The sequence below is a fragment of the Lolium rigidum genome, chromosome 3, assembly GCF_022539505.1.
Source record: "Lolium rigidum isolate FL_2022 chromosome 3, APGP_CSIRO_Lrig_0.1, whole genome shotgun sequence".
NCBI lineage: Eukaryota > Viridiplantae > Streptophyta > Magnoliopsida > Poales > Poaceae > Lolium > Lolium rigidum.
In genome coordinates, this window is record NC_061510.1 from 78,855,988 (window position 1) to 78,864,644 (window position 8,657).

The following is an 8,657-nucleotide window of genomic DNA, read 5'->3' on the forward strand; positions in this document are numbered from 1 at the left end:
TTACCAGGCAAGGTCTTGAGTAAGACTCAAGGACCGACTACGGCAGAAGAAAGAGAAAAGATGAGTAAAATCCCCTATGCCTCGGCAGTAGGATCTATCATGTATGCCATGCTATGTACTAGACCGGATATAGCACATGCTGTTAGTTTGACTAGCAGATATCAAAGTGATCCAGGAATGGAACATTGGACAGCGGTCAAGAATATCCTGAAGTACTTGAAAAGAACTAAGAATATGTTTCTTTGTTATGGAGGTGACCAAGAGCTCGTTGTAACGGGTTACACCGATGCAAGTTGGAACACTGATCCTGATGACTCTAAGTCGTAGTCTGGGTACGTGTTTATATTGAATGGTGCTGCAAGATAGGCTGGGCAAGCTCGAAGCGATGGCACGGTGGCGAAGTCTTCAACGAGAATCGAGTACATAGCGGCTTCAGAGGCTTCATCGAAGCGGTATGGATGAAGAGGTTCATTGTAGAGCTCGGTGTGGTTCCTAGTGCATTGGACCCATTAATCATTTATTGTGATAACATGGGTGCCATCGCCAATGCACAAGAGCCAAGGTCACACAAGAGGCTGAAGCATATCAAGCTGCGTTACCACTCGATTCGCGAGTACATCAAAGATGGAGAAGTAAAGATTTGCAAAGTACACACTGATCTGAATGTAGCGGATCCGTTGACTAAAGCTCTCCCTAGGGCAAAGCATGACCAACACCCGAATGCCATGGGTGTTAGGTATATTACAATGTAATCTAGATTATTGACTCTAGTGCAAGTGGGAGATTGAAGGGGATATGCCCTAGAGGCAATAATAAAGTGGTTATTATTTATATCTTTATGTTTATGATAAATGTTTATATGTCATGCTATAATTGTATTAACCGAAACATTAGTACATGTGTGATATGTAGACAACAAGAAGTCCCTAGTATGCCTCTTAAACTAGCTTGTTGATTAATGGATGATTAATTTCATAATCATGAACATTGGATGTTATTAATAACAAGGTTATGTCATTGTATGAATGATGTAATGGACACACCCAATTAAGCGTAGCATAAGATCTCGTCATTAAGTTATTTGCTATAAGCTTTCGATACATAGTTACCTAGTCCTTATGACCATGAGATCATGTAAATCACTTATACCGCAAAGGTACTTTGATTACACCAAACACCACTTGCGTAAATGGGTGGTTATAAAGGTGGGATTAAGTATCCGGAAAGTATGAGTTGAGGCATATGGATCAACAGTGGGATTTGTCCATCCCGATGACGGATAGATATACTCTGGGCCCTCTCGGTGGAATGTCATCTAATGTCTTGCAAGCATATGAATAAGTTCATAAGAGACCACATACCACGATACGAGTAAAGAGTACTTGTCAGGAGACGAGGTTGAACAAGGTATAGAGTGATACCGAAGATCAAACCTCGGACAAGTAAAATATCGCGTGACAAAGGGAATTGGTATTGTATGTGAATGGTTCATTCGATCACTAAAGTCATCGTTGAATATGTGGGAGCCATTATGGATCTCCGGATCCCGCTATTGGTTATTGGTCGGAGTGAGTACTCAACCATGTCCGCATAGTTCACGAACCGTAGGGTGACACACTTAAAGTTGGATGTTGAAATGGTAGTACTTGAATATGGAATGGAGTTCGAATATTTGTTCGGAGTCCCGGATGAGATCCGGACATCACGAGGAGTTCCGGAATGGTCCGGAGAATAAGATTCATATATAGGATGTCATTTTATGTGAATTAAATTGACGCGGAAGGTTCTATGGAAGGTTCTAGAAGGTTCTAGAAAAGTCCGGAAGAAACCACTAAGGAAGGTGGAGTCCACATGGGACTCCACCTCCATGGCCGGCCAACCCTAGTGGGGAGGAGTCCCAAGTGGACTCCCCTTAGGGGGCCGGCCACCCCCATATGGGAGGTGGAACTCCCACCTCTAGTGGGAGTCCTAGCTTGGCTAGGTTTCCCCTTCATATGGAAGGTTTTTGGTTCGGGTCTTATTCGAAGACTTGGAGACCAACTCTTGGGGTTCCACCTATATAATGAGGGCCAAGGGGGAGGGGGCCGGCCACCTCAAACACCACCAAGGTGGCCGCACCCCATAGTGGCCGGCGCCCCCTCTCCCCAAACCCTAGCCGCCCCGCTCCTCCACTTCCCGCACGCTTAGCGAAGCTCCGCCGGACTTCTCCACCACCACCGACACCACGCCGTCGTGCTCGTCGGATTCAAGAGGAGCTACTACTTCCGCTGCCCGCCGGAACGGGGAGGTGGACGTTGTCTTCATCAACAACCGAACGTGTGACCGAGTACGGAGGTGCTGCCCGTTCGTGGCGCCGGAATCGATCGTGATCAAGATCTTCTACGCGCTTTTGCAAGCGGCAAGTGAACGTCTACCGCAGCAACAAGAGCCTCATCTTGTAGGCTTTGGAATCTCTTCAAGGGTGAGACTCGATACCCCCTCGTTGCTACCGTCTTCTAGATTGCATCTTGGCTTGGATTGCGTGTTCGCGGTAGGAAATTTTTTGTTTTCTATGGAACGTTATCCTACATGGTGTTCTTAGCTTTACTTTTAATGTTCATGGCGAAGGTTGAAACTGCTTCGTTAATTGTTATATGGTTGGAAACAGAAAATGTTGCATGTGGTAATTGGTATAATGTCTTGAATAATTTGATACTTGGCAATTGTTGTGCTCAAATAGATCATGTTTAAGCTCTTGCATCATGTAGTTTAAACCTATTAGTGGAGAACTACCGTAGAGCTTGTTGAAATTGGTTTGCATGATTGGTCTCTCTAAAGTCTAGATATTTTCTGGTGAGGTGTTTGAACAACAAGGAAGACAGTGTAGAGTCTTATAATGCTTGCAATATGTTTTTATGTAAGTTTTGTTGTACTGGTTCATACTTGTGTTTGCTTCAAATAACCTTGCTAGCCTAAGCCTTGTACTGAGAGGGAATACTTCTCGTGCATCCAAATCCTTGAGCCAAAAAACTATGTCATTTGTGTCCACCATACCTACCTACTACATGGTATTTTCTGCCATTCCAAGTAAATACTTCGTGTGCTACCTTTAAACAATTCAAAAGTTATTACCTCTTATTTGTGTCAATGTTTTATAGCTCATGAGGAAGTATGTGGTGTTTTATCTTTCAATCTTGTTGGGCAACTTTCACCAATGGACTAGTGGCTTCATCCGCTTATCCAATAATTTTGCAAAAAGAGCTGGAAATGGGGTTCCCAGCTCCAATTAATCACAAATAGACACTCCTCCATGGTATGTGAAATGTTGGAAGGCACCCGAGGATTCGGTTAGCCATGGCTTGAGAAAGCAAAGGTGGGGAGGAGTGTCATCTCTAAATAAAACTAAAATAAATAGACACTCCTTCATGGTATGTGATTGTTGGAAGGCACCCGAGGATTCGGTTAGCCATGGCTTGTGAAAGCAAAGGTTGGAAGGAGTGTCACCCAAAAATAAAAATTTCATGGGAGCCGCTCTTTGAAAGTCTGTTTGGCAAGGGGGTTAGAGTGCCCACTACCATTCGTTGACAACAACAAACACCTCTCAAAACTTTACTTTTATTCTCTCTATATGATTTCAAAACTTGAAAAGCTCTAGCACATGATTTTATCCCTGCTTCCCTCTGCGAAGGGTCATTCTTTTACTTTTATGTTGAGTCAGTTTACCTACTTCTTTCTATCTTAGAAGCAAACACTTGTGTTAACTGTGCATTTATTCTTACATACTTGCTTATTTGCATTCATCATATTACTTTGTGTTGACAATTATCCATGAGATAAACATGTTGAAGTTGAAAGCAACCGCTGAAACTTATATCTTCCTTTGTGTTGCTTCAAAACTTTCTACTATGAATTTATTGCTTTATGAGTTAACTCCTATGCAAGTCTTATTGATACTTGTCTTGAAAGTACTATTCATGAAAATTCTTTGTTATATGATTCAGTTGTTTAAATCATTGTCTTTACCATTGCTTCGAATCACTTCATTCATTACATATGCTTACAATAGTATTGATCAAGATTATGATAGCATGTCACTTCAGAAATTATCTTTGTTATCGTTTACCTACTCGAGGACGAGTAGGAACTAAGCTTGGGGATGCTTGATACGTCTCAAACGTATCTATAATTTCTTATGTTCCATGCTACTTTTATGATGATACTCACATGTTTTATACACACTTTATGTCATATTTATGCATTTTCTGGAACTAACCTATTAACAAGATGCCGAAGTGCCAGTTCCTGTTTTCTGCTGTTTTTGGTTTCAGAAATCCTACAAAGGAAATATTTTCGGAATTGGACAAAATCAAGGCCCACGATCTTATATTTCACGGAAGCTTCCAGAGAGCCAGAGAGGGACCAGAGGGGAGCCCTGGGGGCCCCACCCCACATGGAGGCGCGGCCAAGGGGGGGCGCCCCCCTACTGTGTGGGTCCCCCGTGGCCCCTCCGACTCCGCCTCTTTGCCTATAAGACTCCTCGTGACCTAAATCTTCGACACAGATTGAAGAAACTCCAGAAAACCTTCCAGAGCCGCCGCCATCGTGAAACTCCAATTCGGGGGACAGAAGTCTCTGTTCCGGCACCCTGCCGGGACGGGGAATTACCCCGGAGTCATCTCCATCGACATCACCGCCATCTTCATCGCCATCGCTGTCTCCCATGATGAGGAGGGAGTAGTTCTCCCCCGAGACTGAAGGCTGTACCGTAGCTATGTGGTTCATCTCTCTCTTTGTGATCTAGTTGAATATCATCTATGTGCTACTCTAGTGATGTTATTAAAGTAGTCTATTCCTCCTCCATGATGTAATGTTGACAGTGTGTGCATCATGCAGTACTTGGTATAAGCTATGATTGTGATCTCTTGTAGATTATGAAGTTAACTATTACTATGATGGTATTGATGCGATCTATTCCCCTTTCATAGCTTGACGGTGACAGTGTGCATGCTATGTTAGTACTCGGTATAATTGCGTTGGTCTATTATGCACTCTAAGGTTACTTAAATATGAACTCCGGGTGTTGTGGAGCTTGTTAACTCCGGCATTGAGGTGCTCTTGTAGCCCTACACAATGAATGGTGTTTGTTGTCCAACAAGAGAGTGTAGAGTAGTTTCAGTTATGTGATCAATGTTGAGAGTGTCCACTAGTGAAAGTAGGATCCCTAGGCCTTGTTTCCAAACATCGAATCACTGTTTATTTACTGTTCCACTGCATGTTTACTCGCTGCCATATTTATTTCAGATTGCTATTACCACTCATATACATCCATATTACTTGTATTTCACTATCTCTTCGCCGAACTAGTGCACCTATACATCTGACAAGTGTATTAGGTGTGTTGGGGACACAAGAGACTTCTATCGTGATTGAAGGGTTGCTTGAGAGGGATATCTTTGACCTCTTCCTCCCTGAGTTCGATAAACCTTGGGTGATTCACTTAAGGGAAACTTGCTGCTGTTCTACAAACCTCTGCTCTTCGAGGCCCAACACTGTCTACAGGAATAGAAGCGTGCGTAGACATCAAGCTATTTTCTGGCGCCGTTGCCGGGGAACGAAGAAAAGTTACACCACAGAGATTTCTACCTCCCACGTCAACTGCGCGCCAGCAGTGGACAGCAGGGACCACGTGGGACAGGACGAGACAGTGTTTGGTTCTACGTGAGAGCTGGGTTTTGTCTCTCTCGGCCCAAATTGGCATTTTTAAGAGCACATTTTCCCCTCTTTCTCTCTCTGTCTTTTTCACCAAATTAGTATCAAATCTAGAGAAGCTTCTATTTCTGTCTTTCTTCAATTATTTATGCCTTTTGGCCCTCGTTTTTTGCCCAATATTGCAGCAAATCTAGTAGCAAATCTAGAAGCTAGTATATGATAAATTCACAGCAGCATAATCAGAAAACTAAGTATAATACATATATTGCATACAGCAGCCAATAACGTTGTTAATGTTCACGACAAACTAAGCTGAAAAAATACAAGACGCACGCAATGTATGGCCAACATGAAGATTAGGATACCCCAGGAGGAATGAATTTGTTCTTCATTCCTCATATATTTCTTCGTCGCTCCATTTGTGCATTATCCCAAGGAAATATTCATTGAACTCTTTCCGTCTGCAGTGTGCAGCCAATACATCCTCCAAACGGTATGGCCTTTGTTCATTTCTCAGACCGTAGTTTCCTATTCGAACCACACGTAGTGGCCACTCATCCCAGGCCTTTGTATCATGAAAGTACTCTCTGATATAACCCAAATCCGCGTAGTAGATGCCAGGTCGAAGTGTCGGGTGCACTCTGGTGTCGACGGAGTTACACCGGATATAATGCACGAAGAAGGCATGACTGCCAATGTTACTGACCGCATGGAGAGAGCGGCTCTGAGTATTCACACGTTACACCAATGGTTGGTCCTCCAAAAGCATGTTGTCCAACAACACAAGCAACAGATCACCATCCAACTTCACAAGGTAGAACTTGTCATTTCCAAGTTCTGGAAATGACATTAGTGTCTCCATCTTGACAGTGCTCACGCGCTGCTCCAACTGTACATTGGTGCACACTAATTGTCCGTCCCCAGAATTGTCCACAGCTATTGCATACAATATATTCACTATTGAACGGGGTAATGCAACGCAGAGAATGGTGCTCGATCGAAAATCTTCCTTCTCCCCAATCTTCATGTATATCCTTAGTTGGAGTGCTCTCATTGACCCAATCAATTCCCTCCGGGTAATGTGCGGAAACGAAGACCATAGTCGGGGATTTCATTACATCGACTGAATCCAGAAAAACAGATGGCATCTGCGCCTCAAACATAGTGTTCGATGTTTTTGTGAGTGGGTTCAGAATCCGTATCTTGTGCGGCTGGTTCTTCTGGGCAAGCACGATGACGCCATGGCAAAAGCCGACGAGTACCTAAAATATATTGATGAAGATAACATTCAGCACTAAGATGTTTATGATTGAAAATAAAAATAGATTAACCCTATAGATATGGAGGAATTTGAACCTTGCGTGAACTTCCGATAGATCTATGGTGACGTAGAGGGATGTGCCAAGTTGGAGGAAGGTGAACTCAGCAGCGCGTGGAAGGGCGTGGTCTACCATGATCCATTCGTGCAGGTGCACGTCGGGCTCAGGTAAACCTGAGTGCTAATTTCTACAGACTTGCCTCATAGCAGAGTAGGTGTCCACGTACTCCTCGTTCACCAGTAAGCAGCCGATCTTGTGAAGTGGTCCGTCAGCCATGAGAGAGGCCCAGGTCATGGAGGCTCCGCGCTTGGATGTGCCGCCCTCGGAGGCGACGGGCTCGGCAGCGACGGGCTAGGCGGCGACGACCTCGGATGCGACGGGCTCAGAGGAGATGGGCTTGGAGGCGACGGGCTCGGAGGCGATGGGCTCGGAGGCGACGGGCTCGGGGGCGATGGCCGCCGGTGCATTCTTCTTCTCCATCGCCGGCAGGGGAGCGCGCGTACAGCGGTTGGGGTTTTTTCCTTCGATTTGGAGAAGTTGATGGGACGTCAGAGGCGTGGTTTCGTGCGTGAGCGAGAATGAGACGTACTGTGTGCAGAGGGAGGGAGAGAGGGGCTTACGCGTCCTAAATGCAACCCGCGTCCTACGCGTCCACTATTGCACGTCTGCACCGCGACACGCGTCAACAATTGCACGTCTTCCACTTCTGCACCGCAACACGCATCCTCGAGTCTAACCCTGGAAATTTAGACATATTCAGGTATACCCTCGAGTCATATACTAGCATTTTTGTGTGCTCAGTTTTCCCCTTGACTGCTAATACTGGCTAGTGCAATATACTCAGTTTTACCCTCAAGTGGCTGGTCAACAGAGAGTCAACAAATGGGATTAACTAGTTAAATGAGTCATTTAGTGTGCAAAAAATTCCAAAAAAGAGTGGCACTTATTCATGGAGTCTTCTTACACGACCTGCCACGTTGAGAACCATAACAATCATAGATAAATCAAGTTTTACCACCAAATGCCACTTCTTAAATCACCTAGTAGCTATGAAGGTGCATGGTTTTCCACAATAAGCCCTACCCAAAACAGCTTTCCCCAAAACATACTTTGTCTGAATGAGGCCATAATTTTCACACTAATGTATATTTGTATCGCAAATATTTTGAGGTAGGCCAAGATGGGTTTCATTGTACAAAACACGCATTTTCCATTTTTTAAATCTCATATTTGAATCCCTTAGTCTGTTTACTACTCACTTGCCCTTGGTTTTTTTATACTACTCAGTTTTGCCCTCTCCCTTCACAAATTCTCAAAGACGCCCAACATTGCCCTGATCGGTCTAGCCCATGTCACGCGGATTGTGCCCGCCGATCGTTGATCGTATGATCTAACGGGCAGGATAACCCCTATCTCTCTCTCTGGTTGGGGCCACCACCCTCTTGATGGGATTCGTAGCATAGAAAACAAAAAATTTCCTACCGCGAAAACGCAATCCAAGCCAAGAAGCAATCTAGAAGATGGTAGCAACGAGGGGATGAACGAGACTAACCCTTGAAGATTTCCAAAGCCTACTAGATTAGATCTCGTTGTTGCAGAAGATGATCACTTGCTGCTTTCAAAAGCGCGTAGAAGATCTTGACGGTGCCA